The sequence below is a fragment of the Notamacropus eugenii genome, chromosome 2 (assembly GCF_028372415.1).
Source record: "Notamacropus eugenii isolate mMacEug1 chromosome 2, mMacEug1.pri_v2, whole genome shotgun sequence".
In the NCBI taxonomy this organism is placed as follows: domain Eukaryota; kingdom Metazoa; phylum Chordata; class Mammalia; order Diprotodontia; family Macropodidae; genus Notamacropus; species Notamacropus eugenii.
The window spans coordinates 272,405,632-272,429,476 of NC_092873.1; the positions used below are offsets into that span (position 1 = coordinate 272,405,632).

Below are 23,845 nucleotides of genomic sequence, written 5' to 3' on the forward strand. Positions count from 1 at the left end.
ATTGATAGAGAACTGAATAAGAGTTGGTTCTGAAGACTGCACTTCATCTGAGGATCATAACTAAAGCATGGTGGGAAACTAGAAAAAGCAGGCTTACAAAGCAATCCAGAAGAATTATAGTCCTCCTTCTAGCAGGCTGAAAGAGTTTGAACCCTCTTTGTAAGAGAGGGGCTTCCTAACCATAGCTTTAGTGCCTAAGTAGATAGTGGAGGTAGTTGAAAGAGTTATATAATAGAGGAAATAGAACATGAATTCAGAGTAGGGGAGCTGCCAAGAGAGCAGGAATTGAAACATTATTTATTGCAGGGAACAGAAGTGAGTGATAGATATAATGGAAAGCAGTCTAATAAAATTATTGGATGATACAGGCACCTATATAGTGTTAGTGGAATGAGGTTCTCCTCCATGTGTGGGCCCTGGTTATCCATGTTATCCAAATGTGGTTGTGCAATATCTGGTCACTGTACAACTACTGTACAGTACGTGTCTATACAGTACAGAATATGTCTATATCTAGAGAAAAGTTAGTCTAATATGTATGAAGAGAATATTGTTCTATTATTGTTATATTCCTGTCTAATTAAAATCTCTTTTTTTGGAGAGACAATATGTTTTAATGAATAGAAGGTAAATTTTGGAATTATGAATACCTATATTCAAATGCAGCTCTGATACATATTGGCTATATGACTGGGAAAAATCATTTACCTTCTCAAACATCTTTGTGAGACTCAAATGAGATGGTGGATATAAAGCACTTTGGAAGCTTCAAAGAGCTATATAAATGCCTGTTGTTGTTCTTGTTACTAATATATAGTCACTTAGAGGGGAGATAATGCCCATTGAGTGAATAGTCCTATTTAAGAAGTAGGCAGGGAGTGGCCCCTTTAATGAGCAAAAGAAAAAAAATAACTAAATCAAGCTGGAAGGGAAAGAGAAACAGTTACTAAAAAGGCCAAGGTCTCCCATTGCATGCTGGACCATCTCCAGTCATCCTGATGAATATGTGGTCATTGGATTCAGATAGCTCAGGAGGAGAAAGTGAAGCTGGTGATCTTGCACAGCCCTCTCTTCCTCAAATCAAAGTCAACTGCAAGTCATGTCATCGTTTCTTTGATGTTATGGTCTTCTTCGAAAACAAAGGATGAACACAATGACTGTGAAGGGATGGAGCCAAGACGATAGAGTAGGAAGAAGCATAGCAAGTTTTTCTCCCTACCAAACTCTTCCAAACAGATCTAGAAAATGCACTAGATAGAATCTTGGTGGGGAAATCCAAGAAAAAGTCACAGAATCATTTTTTATAACTCAATTTGGCATAGGGACCCAGACAGGTCTGTGAATACTAAGGAAGGAGTATAGCTAGGAGAATGTGAAACATTCTAAGCACATGGGAAAGGCTGTAAATGTGAACAAGAAGAGGTCCCAGGCTCCTACTGGGGCCTCATGATGGAAATAGATGCTAACTGGAAACTTTGATACCTCCTATCTAGTTCTGGGTCACAGATCTAGTGTGGACTGAGGAAGGTACTTGTGCTTAAGGGTGTTCAAGGTAGAGAGAGGTTGTAGGCTACATGTGGTATACAGAAAGAGGAGCAAGTTCAGAAGCAAGCATCCGCAATATGACTCAGACCACAGGGAAGTCTCAGTTCCAGTTTCTAGTGCAATCTGAAGCCTGCAGAGGAATAATTAGGATAGGAATCACAAATCTAAGGGGAGCCTTCAGTTCTGTCGCTGAACCAACAGAGCTGTCCAGCTCACTGATAGTGACTGAGTCTGTCATAGTCCACTGTTTCTCAGATGTACATGTAGGTCAGAAACTTACAGAACTCAGATGAGGGTTAGTCAGTGATCAGATTTTGTCCAGACTCCTACTTTGGGAGCCCTGAAAGCTTGCAGGTCCTCAGTCTGACCTTGCCTTGAGATCCTGGAATTCAGCAACAGGCCAGCCCAGCTGTTCCCTCCAGAAGCATGCAGAGCCCAGCCCTAATATTGAGGAAAAGTAAGGAAGCAGACTGGAGGAATGAGCCAACAATAAAAGGAATCACACCATTAAAAGCTATTATGGTGACAGGGATGCCAAGACACAAACCCAAAAGAATAAAATGATTCCAAAACATTTAAAAACAAAGCCTCAAAGAAAAATACAGCTTGTCCACAAATTCATATAGAATTCCTAGAAGAGATAAAGCAAGAGTTTGGGGGGAAGGTTTTAAGAATTTTTTTTTAATTTCAAGGAAATGAGAACACTAGAGGGGAAAACATGGAAAAGAAATGAGAGCTATGGAAAAAAAGAATTGAAAAAGGAATTAACAGCTTGGCAGAAGTTCTAGGCATAAAACTTTACCTAAAAAACAGACTTCTTAAAAATTAAGATGGACTAAATAAAAGCCAATGACTCTTTAGGACAACAAGAAATATTAAAACAAAGTCAAAAGGCTGAAAAAAATAGAAGAAAATGTAAGGTATCTCATAGCAAAAATGATAGATCCAGAAAACACCTAGGATAACAAATTAAGAAAAAGTTGACTATCTGAACTCAATGACCAACAAAAAAAGTCAAACATCGTATTTCAAATAATCTGAAATGATAGTTTCCTAGATTTCTTAGAACCAGAGGGTAAACATAGAAAGAATCCATCAATTATTTCTTGAACAAACGCCCAAATGAAAATTCCCCAAATCTACAACTTCCAAGTCAAAGAAAAAATACTTCAAGCAGCCAGAATACGTGTGTAAGTATACCCATATGTACATATATTTACATATGTATACATACATACGTAAACACACAGACATATACACATATCTGTAATACTAGTGGGATATCCCTCATGGGTAAAGGTATACATATTTATAGTGCTAGTACACATATACATAGGCACACATATATATAGTGTATATATGTACACATATATATGTATGTAATGCTAGTGTGCTATCCTATGGGGTAAATGTATGTGTACAAATGTATATAAACATATGTGTACATATATCTACATCTACCCCTCTATTACTAATCTAGGGATATCATTTGAGGGATTTAAAAATAGAAGCTACTTATTTGGTTAGATACATAATTAAGTTATTCTTGCCAGTTTGACTTCTTGCAAAATGCTGGCTATACAAAAAGACCAACACAAAAACAAATTAACCTATTTATTCAAGCAAATGGCAAATAGGAATCAAAGCAGTTATATGGATTAAAATATACAAAAAATGCATAAAAGTGATTGAGCTCTTTAGATGAGAGCAAGAGGAATCTCATCTCAACCAAAAGAGAGGGCTTGACTTCACTAAAAGGAAAATGTTTAAAATCTCTAGAGAGGTAAGTTGAGAATCTGAGACATGTTGAAAAGTCAATATCCCCTGCATATCTACAGTTTCCAGTTTCCCAAAGTGTCTCTTTTTTTTGAACCTGTCTCAAATGGACTTTTATCTTTCCCCCAAGAAACTTTAAGCAGTGTTTATTGACAAATTTCTTCCTTAAACATAAATCCTGTCAATTCCTTTGGGGGTGGGGGGAGACAGGGAAAATGTTATGGCAAATGGTAAGCATATACATGTAGGTGTCCTTCAATCTTGTGTTCTTATGCATGGTTTCTAAAGATAGGTCTTCAGGGGCAGCTAGGTAACACAGTGGATAGAGTACTGGCCCTGGAGTCAGGGGGGCTTGAGCTTAAATCCAGTTTCAGACACTTGCTAGCTGTGTGAGCCTGAGCAAGACACTAACCCTGTTGGCTCAAAAAAAAAAGTCTTTATGGTTAATTTTTGTTTCCTTTTAGTCCTATCCATTTTTCTAAACCTAATTTTTATTCTTTTCTCCAAATCCTTGTCAAGAATGTTTTCTCAGCTCCCCAGAGCTCTTCACTTTCAGCTCACTCTCAGGTCAGCTCCTGCCCTTCACCAACTACTTTGCCCATTTAAGGATGACACTACTCTGAAGGCTACTAGGGAACTGGTAAGTTTGTCTGGAATTTTCATATTTGGAGAGTCCTCAAAAGCTCATTTCACTTTCAACTTATTATTCACCTTACTTCTCTACTAGCTGCCTTGTCCCCATGTAGGGGGTGGCATGTTTCCCCCTTTCTCCTTTTGTCAGCCCCTCTTTATGTTGTATATTCCCTCATTAGAATATAAGCCTCCTGAGAGAAGGGATTGTTTTTATGTTTTTGTATCCCTACTTACCACAATGCCTGTTATAGAATAAAAGATTAACAAATACTCTATCCATCCACCTCATTGCATGCAGAAAAAACACCATGTCCTTAATAACTTTCTCCCTTGTAGTGTCTTTTGGTGATAATATGAATATATAATTTCTGCTTAGAGTTGTAGGTTGATTTATTAGAAGGCTTCTAAAAACCCTTCCAGGGGCAGAGCCAAGATGGCAGAGTGAGAGCAACTACTCACCTGAGCTCTTAAACAAACTCTTTCAGATACCTCTAAAAAGAGAATCTGACCAAATTTTGGAGGTACAGAATCCAATAGGAGACCGACTATGGCAGATTCACAGACCAGGACAGACTGGAAGAAGGATCTGTTCTGCAGGGTGAGGCCACATCACACAGTGCAGTGTGTCCCGCAGCAGCATAGATGAGCAGGAAACCACCAGGGTGGCCTCAGGCAGCAGCAGCGTGGTGGAAAGGTGGAATGGCAGCCCAGGGCAGGAGACCAGTGGAGCAGAGTGAGTGACAGCTGCTGAGCTCCAGGTAACAGCTGCAGCCATTCCCGAGACTTTCAGCTCACAGATTAAACATCTGTAAGTCACCTACTTGATCTTCCAGGACCCAAAATGTCAGAGTGATCAGTAAATGCTCTCTCCCTCTCCCCTTATTGACCTCGAAAGAATCATAAAATATTTTCCCAGAAAAATCCTGGATCAGTGGGAACAGCTGAAGGAGCAAACAGTCTTGTAGCACCTGAGGTTTGAAAAATAGCTAAGGGGAGAGGAGCCCCAGAGGGGGTGGAAACTCACACTAGGATCCAAGCATGCCTCAGCACTAGGAGAGGAGGTCCTAGGGGTGGTGGAAATTTGGACTAGGACCCAGGCATGAGCTGACCTTGCCTTTGCTCTAGCTCAGCTAAGGAGATCTCTTATGACCAGACCACCCCTCCCCCACACTTAACAAGCTAGTCTCAGGGCTAAGCTGGGAAATACAAAACAAAAGAAAAACAAAGGCACCTGCCCTTAGCTTTCTCACACCCACAGCTCAACAACAGATTCTCCAGCTTCTAACGGAAAGAACCAGAGGCCACAACATACAAACCCTCACCACCATCATGAGCAAGAAGAAGCAGAGCAAGCAGGAAAAGACTATAGAATCTTTCCATGGGGACAAGGACCAAAACATGATTACCAAAGAGGTCAGTATTGAGACTGTACTCTCATTTGAAACTTCAGAAGGGACTATGAACTGCTCACATGCACAGAGAGCACTCCTGGAACAGTTGAAGAAGGAAATAGAAAACAAAATGGTCAATGATTTTCAAAGTATAAAAAAAGAATTCACTGAAGAGAACAGCTCTTTAAAAAGGAAAATTGAACAAATGGAAAAGGAAGTACAAAAACTTACTGGAGAAAATAATTCCTTAAAAGGAATAATTGGACAGATGGAAAAGGAGACGCAAAAGTTATCTGAAGGAAACAATTTGATGAAAATTAGAATTGGACAAATAGAAGCTAAAACTCTATGAGACATCAAGAATCAGTCAAACAGAATCTAAAGAATGAAAAGATAGAAGAAAATGTAAAATATCTAATTGGAAAAACAACTGACCTGGAAAATAGATCCAGGAGAGAAAATTTAAGAATTATTGGCCTACCAGAAAGCCATGATGAAAAAAAGAATCTGGACAATATCTTCCAAGAAATCATCAAGGAAAACTGCCCAGAAGTGCTAGATCCAGAGGGCAAAATAGTCATCGAACAAATCCACCATTCACCTCCTGAAAGGGATCCCAAACTAAAAACACCAAGAAATATTGTTGCCAAATTCCAGAACTATCAAGTGAAGGAGAAAATACTACAGGCAGCCAGAAAGAAACCATTCAAATATCGAGGAGCTACAGTCAGGATCACACAGGACCTTGTAGCTTCTACATTAAAAGATTGAAGGAACTGGAATCTGATATTCTGTAAGGCAAAGGAGCTGGGAGTACAACCAAAGATTAATTTCCCAGCAAAATTCAGCATAACATTTGAGGCAAAGAGATGGACATTCAATGAAATAAAGGATTTCCAGACTTTCTTGACTAAAAGGTCAGAACTCGATAGAAAATTTGATCTTCAAACACAGGTCTCAAGAGAGGCATAAAAAGGTAAATAGGGGAAAAGAAAAACTTGTTACTCAGTTTGGGCAAACTGTTTACATCCCTAAAAGGGAAAATGATACTTGTTAATCTTGTGAATTGTACATCTATTATGAAGTATAAAAGGATATACATAGATAGAGGGAAAAGGTATAAAGTAAATGATGTGATGATAAAAATGTGATTCGAGCATGCAAAGGAATTGTAACAGGAGATGTAAAAAGGACGAAGTAGAAGATGATAAATTGCATCACAGGAAGAAGTACAAAATTATATTAGAGTAGAGGGAAAGAGGGGAGGGAGATGAGCATTGTTTGAGAGATACTCTCATCTGATTTGGTTCAAAGAGGGAACAATAAATTTAATTTATTTATTAGTTTATTTAATTTATTAATTTAATAAATAAATAATTAAGTATATAAATCTAACCAGCTCTATAGGCAATAGGAGGTGAAGGGGCAAGAGAGGGAAGAGGAAGCTAAAAGGGGTGGAAAAGTAGCAAGGGTAAAGCGGAGTAAAAGGGAAGGGGGCTGAAAGAAGGAAGGAAAGACTGCAGGAGGTGGTGGTGAAAAGTGAAAAACCCTTCCAATCCTGAATCTTTTCACTAGGCTAATTCAGCTCAAGAGTCATCTTCCAACTAAGATCTTATATTTTTCAAACAGGTACATTAGCAGCCATAAGCAAAGAAACCCTCACATTTACAGTATAAGATTTTCTTCTCTGATTGACAAGAATGAAGAGCCCTCAACCAGCTTCTTTACACATGATGAATTTCTCTCTGTATTTCATCTCTTTTCTCATAGGACAGTCATCCCTATTTCTTTTTTCAAGGCCCACAGGATACCTCTCTAACTTTCTGCAGCCCTGTACTATTTTGTATTACCTGATCTTATTTTAGGTTCTGCTTTATTTTCTGATTTTAATCATCCCTTCAAGTTTTTGTTGGATTTCCATCTTTTTATCTCCTTTTTTTCTATAATTTACCTTAAAAATCTACATTACTTTCCCCTCTTACATTCTGGGACTTAGTTCTATGTACATTAGGGCTATTTTCCTTATTTTCTGGGGCTTTTTTCCCCATTACTTTCTCATGTTTTTCTTTACTCATTCGTAGATTTCAGACAAAGTTGCCTTTTTGGATCCAAGAGAGCATCTTCTTTTTTCCTCATCAAAAGGTATCATCTTGCAGTTTTCTTGCTGCATCTGCTCTTCCTCCCTCCCTCTGCCTTCCCCTACACTAGTGCCTAGAATCCATCTTCTTTATTTTCCTTCCTCTCTTCCTAAAGTCTCTTACTTAGGGTTGCTCCTTCTTATAGTCCCAAGTGGTTTCCTTGCATTCATTTGGTCAGATTTTATCAACTCTATTGTTTCATTTTCTCTTTCTTTCCAATCCCTTGAGCTAGCCCAGTGTGAGCTTTTGTTATCCCATACTCTAGGAGTGTGCAGTTTCTATAGATATGTCCTTCTCCACAAAGGTTATACACATTCTGTTTTTTATAAAAAATGCTGCTCTGCCTTGTCTTCACATCAGAAATGCCTTTCCTGACCACACATTACCAATCACATGGTTTCTTAAGTAACATCTGTAGCATACATTGGACTGTTTTCTGACTGACTATACATCTTGTCCCAAATTCACGGTATCTCAGAATTGGAAGGAATCTCAATAGTCATTTCATCTAACCCATGCTGGATCAAGAAACCCTTCTAAGATATATTTGGTCAGTGGTCTTAGAGTATTTGCTTGATGACCTCATGAGAAGGGGGAGTTCCTGAGACAGACCATTCTGCTTTGGAATAAATTCAATAGCTAGGAAGATTTTCTTTACATTTTGATAGATGTAGAAAGGTCAGACACAGATAGGCTATTACATCTTTCTTTACATCTTCATATATTATATTCTCCATAAGTCTTTTCTTCTGTAGGCTAAACATTTCCAGTTTTTCCAGTCAGTTCTCACATATCATAGACTTGAAGCCTTTAATCACTTTGATTGGCCTCTTTATGATTTCAGGTCTAACATCTTTTATAATGTATGGTACTGATGAAGTAGAAAAGAGTGCTTGAGGCAGATGGAGCAAGCAGAACATGAGATAAGAGATGACACCAGGATGTGACCAGCCAGAAATGTGTTCAAAGAAGACAATGACCTTCTCTCTTTTTTGGAAAGATTTCTCCTGCCTAGTGGTGTTTGAGTGGGGAAATGATGTGGATACAAACAGTACCCTAAAGGTTAAAAATAATATTACAGGTTGCTTTTCCAATACTTGGTGAAGCCCCTAATTTATTCTGTAACCTAAGGGCATCCTAAAGTCCTTTCCCTCGTTATCTTGAACCTGTACCAAAAGAATTGTTTTTGTTTCCCTTAGCCTGTGTTCCCGGGTCATTTAATTTTTAACTGTATCCTTCTTCCCTGTCCTTAAATCCTTAAACCATAAAGAATTCCCTTTGTATCCCTCATTCTATGTCATCTTGTCCTGTCTTTAATCTTTAACTTTCATTAAAAACTCTAAAACTACATCATCATTATGAAAACCTCTATGTAAGCATAATTCCCTCAAATAATCAGTCTCACTTAGCTTTATTGCTGAGGAGGCCCGTGATACTTTTTCACATAAAATAAAAAACTCCCATTGGCTAAAAGAGAAGGTCTAAGTGAATTCTTTCACACCTGAACCAGCTATCCCAACTTAAAACCTTGTTAGTGCCCAGAACTAAAGACAATAGTCAACAACACTCTTCTTGATTCTTCACAGTTAATTCATCTTGACTCTTCTCTATCTGAACTTCACTAAACTGACATCCACTGGGTCTCTCAGTTCAGTTATCCCTTCACTGAAGGTCATCCTGGACCATCTCCAATCATCCTGATGAATATCTGGTCATTGGACCCAGATGGCTCAGAAGGAGAAAGTGAGACTGATGACCTTCCACAGACCTCCCTCACTCAAATCAAAGTCAACTATAAGTCATGTCATCACTTCCCTGATGTCATGATCCTTTTTGAAAAGGAAGGACAAGCACAACAACACTTAAGGTCAGAAACCCAGTTTAGGTTTTATCATACCCCCTTGGCTGAGATAAATATCCCTAAGGCTCCATTTCTTCAAACAGAAAAGAGATTTAGGGTCACTGTGGTAAGGAAGCTAATTTATACCTCATACCAGCAGCTCCATTATGTTGGGTGAATAACAAGGGGGCTGTACTCATTCCAGAATTTTAAAAGGCTATTTTATGCAAATGGCAACTACTCATATGGCTATAGAATCCTAAGAGAAGCTGTTTGTTGGCCTTCTTTTCATTTTCCTCAGCAACACAAAATAGCCTATCCCTATCTGTCGCTGACCTTTCTACATATATTAAATTTCATCATCATTGGTATGGCTTGATGTTTTAGCCTCTTGAGATCTTTTTGAATCCTGATTCTTTCATCCAGTATGTAAACTACCTGTCATAGTTTTGTACCATTTGAAAATTTTATAATTATACCATCTATACCAGAGATCATTCACCTTTTTTTGGTGTCATAGACTCCTTTTGCAATCTAGTGAAGCCTATGGACCCTGTGTCAGATATCAGCAAGCTAGAAAAATAGGCTAAATATAACAGAATTATGTTGAAAAAAATTTAATCTTTAACTTAAAAAAATTAACTTCATGTATTAGGTGCTTAAGAAATAGCATTTTTCATAGTAGGTGCTTGTTGTCTTGACAAATACAAGATGGAAAGATATGACAATCAGAAAAAAACATGTAGATTTTAGTGGATTGTAAGAGTGAATACAATCTTGGACTGTAGTGAAAGATATATTTGGAGTGAGAGAGATGACAATCCTTATTATACTATGCTCTTGTCAGATTATATCTGCAGTATTGTGTTCAGTTTTGGTAACCATTATTTAATAAGAGCATTGGCAAACTAGAGCATGTCCAGAGAAGGGGAAAGGGGGAGAAGATGAAGAGGTGTAGAGAGCATGCCATCATTAGAAGAAATTGTTTATATTGTCAAAAGATGATAAGACTTATGGACAACTTCTTACATTTGCAGTGCTTTCATATATAGTAATCTTTTTTTCACCTGGCCCCAGACTGAACAACTGATCTATGGGTAATGGTTATGTCAAGGAAGATTTGGGCTTGGTGTAAAGAAAATAACCGTCATTTTAGTAGTTAGACTTGCCCCAAAGTGGAGGAGGCTTTCTTGAAGGTCAGTAGAATCCCTTCACTGTCTTCAATTGGATCATTGCTAATTGAGAGTTCAACCTTAACTATCCATTGAACTAAGTGGCCTCAGGTTTCCCTTTTCCCTTTGTGATTTCATAGAACCAATAATTAATTTTTGTAAATATAAAAACTCCCAGATCACATGACCCACTCACTTCACTAACAATACAGTCTAATAATGATTGGTCACCAACACTTGGTCATTTACTTTATATGATCTGATGGTCATGCTCTAACAGAAAGCAATGACTCCAGGGTCAGTGACTGTATAATCTTGTCAAAGCCTTTAAAAATAAATCATCTTGATTCACTGCATCCTTACAGACAAAAGAATAACATTTTCCTTGGAATTTTCCTTGCTCTGTGACAATTCTTATTTGCTGCAATTTTCTTCATCTTCTTTGTAACAAATCTGAAACTGAAAGTTAAAGCAGAAAAGACAGAGACAGGTATATGTCATTGATTTATCTATGTACCAACTACCATTTAGCATGAATGTTTTCTCTGTGAACAAATCTCCTTCTAGAGGTTATTCTCTTTAATGTTCGTAGTAGCCTAATACTGTACTTGTTTAAGATATAGGGATGAAGGGAAGATTGAGGAAATGCAAAATATAAGATATAATTGCAGGAAAGATAGATTCAAAGTATATCATGTTTTTCTGGCTCTGTCCATGTGCCATCTTTCCTTTATTTCCTGATTTATATGTCCACTGGAACCTATAACTACCAGTTTTCATCTTCAAAGCGTTTTAGGGATAGTCAAGGATTAATCCTCACAGCCCTTTTAAAAAAATGTTCCTATTATCTCTCTTTTATAAGAATAGAACCTTAAGTAAGAAAGTTACTATGCTAACTGACTTGTTTAAGGTTATAAAGGGCATTGTGTCAGTGAAGATAAAAGTGAGGAAGTATCCAGCTTGAAGTTTAGTGCTTGCATTTCCACCCCCTGCTCCAGAAAGAATTGGTCTCAGCAAAATACTTAACTTACAATAACAGTTGTATTCAGAATGCTAGTGATAGGTACTGGACATGTGATTTCATTGGTATAAGGAACTCCCTCTACTAATGCAGCTCAACACTTTCTCCATAATATATAATCTTAGTGTTATCTAGAGCACTGAGAAGTTAAGTGACCTGCCCAGGGTCACATAGCTAGTATGTGTCCAAGGCAAGACTTGAACTCTGTTCTTTCCCAGTTTTGAGGTAAGTTCTCCATCATCTGTGCTGTGCTCCCTCCCTTGTGATCAAGAGAACTAATTAAAATATAATAAACATCAAGTGTTTTTAAAATCATGATAAACGCACTAGTCATGGTTTCATCTCTCACATACACAAGGGGATACGTGATCTCATTGATTTGGGAGTTCCTTCCAGGGATGAACATCATAACTCATTCTCGTGTGCCTGTCCACTGTGGTTCTCCACAGGGGTTTAACCCTAACATCCTGGGGATCTTCTTTGTTCCCTGGAGGTGGAGAGATATAAAGACTTTTTTCTTTTTTTGATCTTTATATTCCTAGCACATAGCACAGAGCTTAGAACATAATAGGTTTTTCATAAATGTGGGTTAATTGATCAATGGTTGCCTGTCTGCATTGGTCTCAGGAATTTCCTCATCCAGGTCCTACCAACACCCATGAAATCGTAGCTCTGGCCAAAAAACAAACAAAACAGAAAACACCCAACAGTACTGGGAGTATTTGGTCATAATTTACACAAATGATGCATTCAAATTTTTTTGTGGTTGCCTTGCAAATTATTAAAATGCAAAAATATCAGCTCTCACCATTACATTGACTTCATTAATTCAAAGCATAATAATGATTTTACTCTGGCCCCCACTGTTTGAGGGCCAGATGTATTACATTTCACCTCTACCCCAAGGTTCTCCCGCACACATCATAAGCACTCAGTTTTGTTTTGACAAAACTATTTCCCAGTAATCCTTTCCCCACTTCAAGTATTTGTCCTTAAAAAAAACAAAACAAAACTGCTTTTATGAGTTCAAATCACTAGTCCCAAATAAACACAGTCTTATGTATTAAAAGAATTGGTGAAAAGTGAGCCACTATCAGTGATCATTGAAAGATCATGGTGAATAGAACTGGGGAAGGGGAGAAGGTCTCTTTCTGTGTCATTGGCTAAAATCCCCATGAATTGTATTCTCCCTATTTTAGAAGTCTAAGCACCCCAGTTTCATTTAACTACTTAGCAGACAAGATTGGTTCTTATAAAAGAACGTTTCCTTCAAGTTATAACAAATACAAACATTCATTTCACCCTCCTCCCACCCCATACCTGGGGCATAATTGCCCTTACACCATCTCAGTCTATGTGGAAGAGAGGGGGATTAAGTTCAAGCTTTACTCAGTTCCTACCTAGCCATGGTCCTCACTAAATTCATATCCAAAGCCCCTGCTCTTGCATTTCAGGACACTTGCCCCTCAGGGTTTCAAGTTGCATCTCTGGCCTTTTCCCGGTACAGAACAGTGTACACTTATTTAGTGAATGAGGATTTCACTACTGAAAGCGGCAAGAGAAATGGGGAGGAAGAGAGACAGAGAGAGAGAGAGAGAGACAGAGAGAGAGAGAAAGAAGTTTAAAATCTCAAATTGAAGTAGTGTGAACTGAGGATTAATATTTGTGTTTGCTAAGTGCTAATTTAATTCATACATGAAATATTTTACTGAATTTGAATAACATCTTGAAAATGAAAACATTCTTCTTTTAAATGGTTAATTGTCTTAAAACTAAAGAATGAATCAATAATAGAAAATGTTTCATCAGTAGTTTGATTTAGTAGTTGCTGAAATTGTCCCTTTTGCAGACTTTTCAGTTTCATTAAAATTCACTTGTGAAATGGAACTTTTATGAATCTCTGCCAAACATCCTTATGCTTAAGACTTTTTCTCTTTGTATATCTGCTGCTTCATGTGAAAGAAACTTTTTGTAAATCAAATCAATTTTTAAAAAGTATTGGTTTATTATGAGTAAAAGTAGATTAACAAATTTTACTATATTTTCTATTGAATATGAATGCAAAAAGATCAATTCTTATGAAGTCATTGACATATTTGTAGACATTAAGGCTCAAAAACAGAAACTGTAGTATTATCATTCATTACTATGGTAGACCAATAGGTAGGTATATTTTATTCTCTTTTAAAAATATATTAATATAAGTAAAAAAATATTCTTCCATAACTTTTGACCTTTTTTCTACTGTGATATTTTGTTTTTAATTTTTTACTGGCATGATTATATATAGGAAGTTTAATAAAAGAAAATGTTCACTATATAAATATCTTTTCTATTATTCATTTAATTTCAGGATTTTTACTGCAAATCATTTGTCATAAAGGAGAGATTGTTAAAAAAAAAAAACTATCTGATCTGGATGTCTACTATGTTACATATACCTCTGTCCTCACAATGTGAAAGCATCAGTCTAGATTTCCCAAATTCCCTGCTTCCCCCCAAAACAGAACCCCAGTAATTGTTCAACTTTATTGCAATATACTCATCATAACATTGATAGGAAAAGAGCACTTAGTGACTCTGCAATCATTATTTAAGTACATATAAACACATACATGTATTTGATATACACATACACATGTCTCAATGAATCAACAAACATTTATTAAGCACCTAATAAGTGTCAGACTCTGTGCTAGGTTCCGGGGATACAAATAGAAAAAAAAATTAAATGGTCTCATCTCCAGGAACACATATTCTTTCCAGAGAAACAACATGTATATGTACAAGGGGAAAAGGGAACAAACATTTATTAAGCACCTATTATATGCCAGGTATTGTGCTAAACACTTTACAAATATATCTCATTTGACATGTTTAAGTCTTTATAGAATAAATAAGTGTTTAAAGAATAAACACAAAATAATCCTAGGAGATTATATACAAAGTAGTTAGGAAGGGAGGGTACAAGCAGTTAGGGGATTCATGTACAAGGTGATTCTTGAAGGAAAATGAGGATTCAGTGAGGCAGAAATGGAGAGCAGGAGGAAGGTTGTACAAAGTCCAGAGTTGGGAGAATGTGTTTAAGGAGTAGAGAGAAATCCAGTTTAGCTGGAATGGAGATTACAGAAGATGAGTATTATATAATGAGATAGAAAGATATGTTGGACTAAATTTGAAGGTCAAACAGAAGAATTTATATTTTATAGTGGAAACAATAGGGTGCTACATGTTCTGGAAGAGGACCAATGGCATCATGAGGGTGATGTCTTGACTTATGTGTGATTGATTTAAGTGAGACAGAGCCTCATCCTGTCTTCCAGAGTCATTGAAGTTCAATGGCAGGACAAGATTTTACTGATTAGGTCCAGGAAATGCCAGATCTGCACTTAAGTAAAATCACTTTGGATAGAGGATGGAGTGCAGTGCTGAGAGATCTGACTCTTGGAAACCAATTAGGAGGTTATTGCATTAGTCTATGTCAGAAGAGATAAGGGCCTGAACAAAAGTGGTGTTAGCAGTGGTGATGGTACTGTTATGAGTAGTAATGATGAGAGCCAGAAAGATACAGGAAACCCAAGACTGGAGTCCCTTGCATGGGCCTTGAAAGAATTCGCAGACTCAAGCATTCTTGAGGTCAAAGTGGTAAAGATTTATTATACTTTTCAGCCAGTAAAAATCTTAGGGAACCTGTGATCTGAATGGGGTATAAGTAAAGTTTATATAAGATATTCTATAGTGAAATATGTACCAAATATGCTAACTAGGCGACTCAGGATGGGATTAGGGAGTGGAGAAGGAGTGGTCAGTTCTTAAAGGAACATGCATTTTTAGTATGTACTTTGCAGGTATTTGACCCAGAGTTCATGGGGAAATAACCCAAGAGGGGGCTACATGGAGGTGTGATTTTTAGGCCTGAAGTGTCACTAAGTCAACTAATGGTCAGGGCTGACTGAGAAATACCCAGGCTGCTCTCATTGATGTCTTGTTAGACAAAATAAATGTAAATGCATATATATAATTGGTCAGGGAGTAGTAAATATCTTTATGACCCAGTAAACAGCCAGTTCAGCCAGTACATAGCTGGTTCAAACTAATAAATAATAGGTTCAGCTGGCTACTTCCTTACAGAAGATGAGTATCTTTTCTATTATTCATTTAATTTCAGGATTTTTACTGCAAATCATTTGTCATAAAGGAGAGATTGTTAAAAAAAAAAAAACTATCTGATCTGGATGTCTACTATGTTACATATACCTCTGTCCTCACAATGTGAAAGCATCAGTCTAGATTTCCCAAATTCCCTGCTTCCCCCCAAAACAGAACCCCAGTAATTGTTCAACTTTATTGCAATATACTCATCATAACATTGATAGGAAAAGAGCACTTAGTGACTCTGCAATCATTATTTAAGTACATATAAACACATACATGTATTTGATATACACATACACATGTCTCAATGAATCAACAAACATTTATTAAGCACCTAATAGGTGTCAGACTCTGTGCTAGGTTCCGGGGATACAAATAGAAAAAAAAATTAAATGGTCTCATCTCCAGGAACACATATTCTTTCCAGAGAAACAACATGTATATGTACAAGGGGAAAAGGGAACAAGCATTTATTAAGCACCTATTATAGAGAGATCTAAGGCAGGCTGTCCTTGGCCTGGGGAGAAACTGCTTGGGATAAGTGTTTTGAGGCTAGGTAGAAATGTGATTTTTAGAGAGAAATATGATTTTAGGACTGGGTCCAAGCACAGGCACCCAAGCATGCCATCAGTAAGAGTCACTTGTGAGAAATGTGGTGAAGGTAGAAGCAAAAATGTTTGACAACTGTCTGGATATGTTGGAGTGGTGAAGAGTTAGGAGTTCAGATAATCCTGAGGTTTTGGATCTGAGAGACTAGAAGAGTATTCAACAGATAAGGAAGTTTGGCAGAGGGATGGGTTTGAGGCAGATTAATCAACCAGTACAGGCACTTGTTCTAAGCACCAGGCATACAAAGACAAAAGTGAAACAGTACTTTTCCTCAAGGAGCTTACCTTCTAATAAAGGAAACAGTATGTTACAAATACCTACATAATTGGTATAAAATGATCATGAAATAATTTTGAGAAGAAGTAAGTTTTAGCAGTTGAGGAGGGGAGTGAGGAGAGAACATCAGGAATGGTTTAATGTAGAAGGTAGTACTTGAACCTAATTTGTCTTGGAAAAAACCAGAGATTCTGAGAGACAGAAAGGAAGTGGGAATACATCCCCAGATATTGGGGACAGCCAGAGCAAAGGAACTGGGAAGGGACGTGACATGTCCTGTATATAGAACAAGTAAGTCAGTATGGCTGGATTGCAGAGTTTCTGGAGGAAGGTAATGTTTGAGAAGACTGGAAAAATAGGAAAGGGTGAGGTTGTGAAGAGATGGAAATGTTAAACAGAGGGAAGAAAAGTCAGCAATTATTATGATGCTAAAGATGGCCAAAACTTTATAAACTCAGAAGAGAACTCAAAATACCTGCAATCAAAGACTTAAAGGAACACACAGTTTAGCCACAAACTCCATGGAATTCCAACAAGAAATAAAGCAGTAGTTTTTAAAGAATTAAAACTATTATAAATTAAATGAGAATGCTAGAAAAAAAGCATTATAAAAGAAATGAGAACTATAGAGGAGAGACTTGGAATAAAAATAAATAGTTTAGCAAAAGAGGTACAAAACATTGCTAATTAGCTAACTCTCTAAAACTTATCATGGACAAAACAAAACTTACTAACTTCAGAAACAGCAACAAAAAAGTAAAATCAAACAATTGGAAAAATAGAAAAAATGAGAAGCATCTCATGTCAAAAAGCAAAAAAGCTGGATTACAGATGAAAGAGATAATTTAAGAATCATTGGACTACTTGAAAAACATTTAAAAAAAGATCTATATGTAGACTTTTTAAAAATCATTAAGAAAAAACACCCTGCCCATACATTTTAGAACAGGAGGGAAAAATTAAAATAGTGAATCCACAAGTCATCTCTGAAAGAAATGTGTGTGTGTGTGTGTGTGTGTGTGTGTGTGTGTGTGTGAGTCATCTGCATAAATTATAATTACACTCATGGGAGATGATGAGTTTTGCAAGAGACTAAAGGGAAAAACAAAAGAGAACATAGGAGCTAGAAGATGTGGGAAACACACATATTTGTGCGTGTGTGGGGTGGGGTGATTTAGACAATAAGTCCACAAAGGAGACCAGGAGCAGTCTCACAGGTAAGAGGAGAACAAAGATAGAGAACTGTCACAAAATCCCAGAAAGGAGGAAGTATCTAGGAAAAGAAAGTGGTCAGTAAATACCAAAAGTAACAGAGAGGTCAGGAAGGATAACTGTTTTTCAGCAGCAGCTTGATTTTGAACCTATGGGAACATCATGCCCTCTCCAGGAAATCTTATCACCATGTTGATTGACTTTTTTTTTTTTTTTTGGATACTTGACACCTTCTGAACTCCTTCAGTTGCCTCTCCCCTCTGATTGGAGGGCTGGAGGGTGGAGCAATAAACTCCTCCTAAAGCCTTCCTTTACAGAGGATTCAGAACTTGTAGAACTTTACACTCGGTTTTCTATCAGCAGCTTTGCTTGATTTTGACTCCATGGAACATCATACTCCCTGGTGGCTCCATCTCTCTCCCTCCCCTTACTTTCCCTCTCTCTCTTCTCTTCTTCCATGTTACCTTCCCCCAACAGACTATAAACCTATTGGAGGTCAGAAAGTGTCTTTTTTTTCTTGTTTTCCTAGCATTTATCACAATGCCTAGCACACAGTAGTCATTTAATAAATGTTTATCGAATTGAATTAAAAAAAAAAAAAGATGAATCCTGAGGAGAGACCGTTAAATGCTACAGGTAAGAGGTAACAATATTACAAGTAATTCTTGGCAATAGGGAGGATTATTCTCTAACAACGTGGGCAACTGGGATAGAAAGTAGCACTTGATCTGAGTCTTAAAGGATATTAGAAATTCTGTGTGGCCAATATTGAGGATGGGGCAGGGTGCATTTCCTGACTGCGCAAAGATAAGAGATGGCTGTCACACAGGGTAAGCAGCAAGTGGATAAGCTGTGAATGAAGCCATGAATGCATAAAAGAGAGTCATGTGCAAGAAGTCAGAAAAGGAAAGCTACATACAAACTGTGATACATTAAATAAAGGAGTTAATATATTATCCTCTAGCACCAGGGGAGCCAGTGGAGCTTTCTTGAGCCAGATGATGTCCTGCCTTTGAGGAACATCCATTTCCCTTCTGTGTGGAAGACAGATTGGGGAGAAAAGAGAATATAAGGAATGGAAGCAGTAGTTAAGAGGCTTTTTCAACCCTCCAGGAGAGAGGTGATGAAACCCTGAAACAGGGCAGTGATTGTATGAGAAGAGAGATGGGGGGGTAGAGGTGACTGATGTTGTGGAGGTAAAACTGACAAGACTTGACATCTTATTGGGTATGAGGAGCAAATTAGAGTAAGGAGCTGAGGATGACTTGTAGGTCACAGGCCTGAGTGACCAGAAAGATGGTGGTTTTCTCAACAAAAATAGGCAAGTCAGGAAGAAGTAAAGGTTGGAGGAGGTTAAAGGGTGGGCAAAGATAATGAGTTCTGTTTTGGACATATTGAGTATGAGATGATATATTCAGCTGGAAATGTGAAATAAGCAGTGAGTACTATGGAACTGTAGTTCAAGATTAGAGAGATTATTGTCGTTCATTTGTTTCAGTCATGTCCCACTCTTCCTGATCCCGTCTGAGGTTTTCTTGGCAAAGACACTGGAGTAGTTTGACATTTTCTCTCCAGCTCATTTTACAGATGAGGAAACTGAGGCAAATGGAGTTAAGTGACTTGCCCAAGGTCAGACAGCTAGTAAGTGTCTGAGGCCAGATTTAAACTCAAGAAAAGGAGTCTTCCTGACTCCAGGCCTAGCACTCTATCCATTGTACCATCTAGCTATCCCTAGGGAGTTTGTATATGCATATCTGTCTATTTATCTATCTAGCTGTCTATAGATATATAAAAATATCTCTATATATGTATATGAGAGAGAGAGAGAGAAACAGAGACAGAGAGAGAGCTGGAATTCAAATGCATAGAGAAGATAATTGAATAGTATGCCTGACTTAACAGAGCCTAAAATGGAATTAGCTGTGTAGGCTTCCATGTTGACTTCTACTGAACTTGTAACCCACTAAAAATCTCAGATCATTTTTTAGAGGAACTACAACTGTCTAGCTATGTATCTCTCCATTTTGTACTTGTAGAGTTGATTTTTTTGAACCTAAGCTTAAGACTTTACAGTTATCCTTATTTGATTTGTCTTTATTAGATTAAGTCCACTATTCTAATCTATCATAATTATTTGAATCTTGACTTTAGATCCCTTCTGGTAGTGTGTCATCTACAAATTTTATAATCATGTCATTGAGCTTTATGTAAATCGTTGGTGAAAAATATTATATAACACTGGGCCAATCATAAATCCTTGGTCTACTCCATGGGAGGACTTGGTCTAACTAGACATTGAAACCTTTATGATTAATCTTTGGGTTTGTCCCATTAACCAGTTTTCAATTCCATCTAATTGTACCTTTGTCTAACCTCTATCTCTCTATCTTTCCCAAAAGAATAACATAAAAAATTTTGTCAAATGCATTGCTGAAATATGAGTAAACTCTAGCTACAGGATTGCTCTGATCCACTGACATATCCTGTCAAAAAGGGAAATTGGGTTAGTCTGGCATGATCTGTTCTTAATGAAGCCATGTGAGCTTATGATTACCACTTCCTTTTCTATATGCTCACTAACCCAATTTCCCAGAATAATTTGTTCCTCCTTCTTTGACTTTATGATTCTACGATATCTGAAAAGAAGCTTCTAAATATGCCCTTTTCCCTTTCTCCTTTATTAAACAATCCAAAAGTATTTTGTATTAGTACTAAATTAAGTCCAAATTCTGTCTAATCTTACTTTCAAAGTCATTTTTGTTGGGGCAGTTCTAGTTACCCAAGTTCTTTCATTATATATTTAATGGAATCTGTTTCTGAGGGAATTAGAAAGGAAGATATAGAATAAGTAAAATTTTTAGATTATGGACTGGAAAAGACAAGTGTTTTTTAATCTTCTCCATGTACAACAACCAAATCATCATCAAATCAATTCTATTTGGAAACTTCCTTAAAAGCCACAATTCCAGAGGTCACAAAAATACGTCCAATGTTCCTGGACAACTTATTTTAAGAGTTGTTGTTTCAGTCATTTTTCGGCCATGGCTGACTCTTTATGACTCCTTTGAGGTTTTCTTGGCAAAGATACTGTAGTGGTTTGCCATTTCCTTCTCCAGCTCATTTTACAGATGAGGAAACTAAGGCCAACAGAGTTAAGTAACTTGCCCAGGGTCATACAGCTAGTAAGTGTCTGAGGCTGGATTTGAACTCCTGAAAAGGAATCTTTTTGATTTTAAGCCTGGTACTCTATCCACTGTGCCACCTAATTTCCCTATTTTAAGTGTAGTTGTATCCTAATTAAGCATTTTGAATGACTGAGTACCATCTAAAAATACAAGGAGGCTATGGACCAGTCTTTGGAGGTTACACTTTTTTATTAATTTGATCTCCATGTTGTTCTCTTTTTCAGAACTCATCAACCTTTTCATTTATCCTTTATCTTATCTTCTGACTTAGTTTGCTTTTATTAAGCCCAGGAATGTGATTAATGAAAATGAAACACAATTTAGCAAGCATTTATTAAGAACCTACTATGTAGTAGGTTCTGGGCACGGTGTTTAAATTCTGGAAAAAAGTATCTACAGAACCACAGAAAGATTTTAAAAATTACAGTCTATGAAAATATTTTTAGATAGGGTTTATTGATACTATTTATCTTTATATCACAGTCATTTTCTATTTCTACTCCAGATTAAACCCTTCTTATTAGATAGACAGGCAAATATGTAACAGAGACGTTGGCCAATAAGCCCAGTTGTTGTGAGCTCTCATAGCATACTTGCTCATGCAATACACCTATGGACTTCAGCGTATGCACAGGTATTGTTTCCAGTCTGCTTATTATATATCTGACAATGCATATAACACGCATTAACCAGCCATGGCATTTCCTTTCCCTCCCTGGCTGTATTATGAATAGGATTCTCTGTAAGTCTCTAGGTGGGGAGAGAGACTTCCGGCCTTAATTTCCTCCTTTTGAGGTCAACACATAGTTGTGAACATAAACCTCTGTTTTTTACCTGTTTGTGAGGAAAAAAAGACCTTCAGACTAAGCTTATGAGCATGTGCACCATTTCCCTGAAAGTTTGCCCTGCAGAGGGACCCAGGCCTAGTTGAGACTAGAGACAAAGCTTACTCGTTCTGCTCTCTTTGTCCCCAACGTGGATCCTCTGACAGATGCCCATTTCGCTCTCATTTCAAAGGAGATCAGCAACTTGTATAAGATCCAATTTCATAACGCAAAGCCCCAATGTCTGGATGTCTCCAACACCTTGACAGAGCACTTTCTCTTCAATTTCACTTGGACATGGATTCTTTCTGTGCCCTGGGGGAAACTGGAACACCCGGTATGGGGAGCAAGACCAGGCAGTGTACCCTCAATGTTTCTTAAGTGGCTACTCTATCTACTATGAACTGCTTGAACAAACTCAGAGAAAACAAGGAGTATCTGGAGTTCTAGAAGGAGAGGAGCAAAATGCTGCTGTCTTGGAGGAACTAGTTATTTTTGGAATTCAGCTTCTGGAATAAACCCCAGTCTCATGAGTGCCCCACAATGATTATAAGCGAAAGACTTACAAGCTGAAGCAAGGAACCATGATTAAATGGGGAAATAACATCATGAGCCATCAGATTCTAGCAGGAGAACCAGAAAGCTATAGATGGCTTCTTCTCCAGATCAGAGCTTCACATGGTCCATCATCTCTGAGCCTACAGTCCTATGAGGAGACACACAAGGCAGCAGGGAGAAAAAAGGTCTGAAAAGAGAATGTGTATTAGATAGTCCCTCTAGTCTGGGACAGTGTCCCATATTATGATCCCCTTGTAGATCTCACTCTTCCAGTGACCCAGAGATGCCTTCTGCATCCTTGGAGGGAGCAGATGGACAGAAGACATCCAGATTTTATGCATCATTATTTCCTCTGGATCTGGACAGGGCCCTCAGGAGTTAAGCTAGGAAAAGCAGAACAAAACTAACAGTCTAACTTCTTCTGCTTGTCATCTACCAGTGCCTCATTTCTATTTCTCCTCCTGTTTCTCTTTATCTTTCTAGTTACTGTTGAAAAACAGGAGCAGATTTTTGGTTTTAAGTCCCTTTCCCTAAAATCTCTCAGCTGTTGTTGCCCAGGTCTAGTTTGCTTCCATGCAAACACCCTGGATACAGCCATATATACACCAGAGGTTGTGGGGGCTAGTGTTTAGACTTTGTAGGAAGACAGACTCAAAGGCTGGGGCCAGGCCACTAGAATTCCACCACGCCTAGCCTCAGCTGCCAGCTTCACTGCTGTACCTGAGCCAAGTCCCCCACTCTGTTTCATGATCCTGGCTCCTGAAGAATGGTCTTGAGCCAATGAAAGCTGAAAGATGCTGGAGTTATTGGAGAGGGTTTTTGAGACCAGTCTCTTGAAGGGTGGTGGGGTAGGATCAGAGGAAGGGTGGAAGAGACAGCTCATTGCCAAGGGTAGTAGGGCTTGTCCTCATGTCACTCAGTTAAGATTTAAAATACCACTGAATCCTCCTGGCTTGTGGAAGCGATCCTCCCTTTGCATGCTTCTCATGCTTTCAAACTCTGGACTTTGTTCCCCTCCATGTTAACTGTGTTGGCCATCTCTGTAATGGGGCTACAGGTTGTTGTCTTCCTTCCATTTCTCCCTTCTCATATTTCTTTTGGCTCCACAGCTTTACCCTGCATCACTGTCTTTGATTGCTATGTAGGGGTTATTTCAGTATCTTAAGGGAGGTTGGCATCCTCAGCTTCCTGCATCTCACAAAACACATTCAGATGATTTGGGTCCATTTCCTTTTGGGGAAGCTTTACTGAGATTCACTGACTATCCTAATTAAATATTTCATAGGAAAAAAATAAAAGTCCTTCAGAGAGAGCAGCCAGAGGTCAGGGGTCTGGAGTCCATGCTTTATTGTGTGGACAGCCTGGTGAGGGGTGAAATTGGGAGTGACTTACTTGATGTAACAGAGGAGAGAACCTAAGGCAGTCAAGAGGAAACAACAAGGGCATTTATGAACTTGGTGGAGCTAATGCTATGTAGCAATTACTTTCAGGTTGAGATGCTTCTTCCCAG

At 37.9% G+C, this 23,845-nt stretch overlaps 1 pseudogene; it reads left to right on the forward strand.

Annotated features, from left to right (window-relative positions):
• Positions 1-1,574: 1,574 nt before the first annotated feature.
• Positions 1,575-22,742, forward strand: LOC140522970 (protein NipSnap homolog 1 pseudogene; annotated as a pseudogene).
• Positions 22,743-23,845: the final 1,103 nt, after the last annotated feature.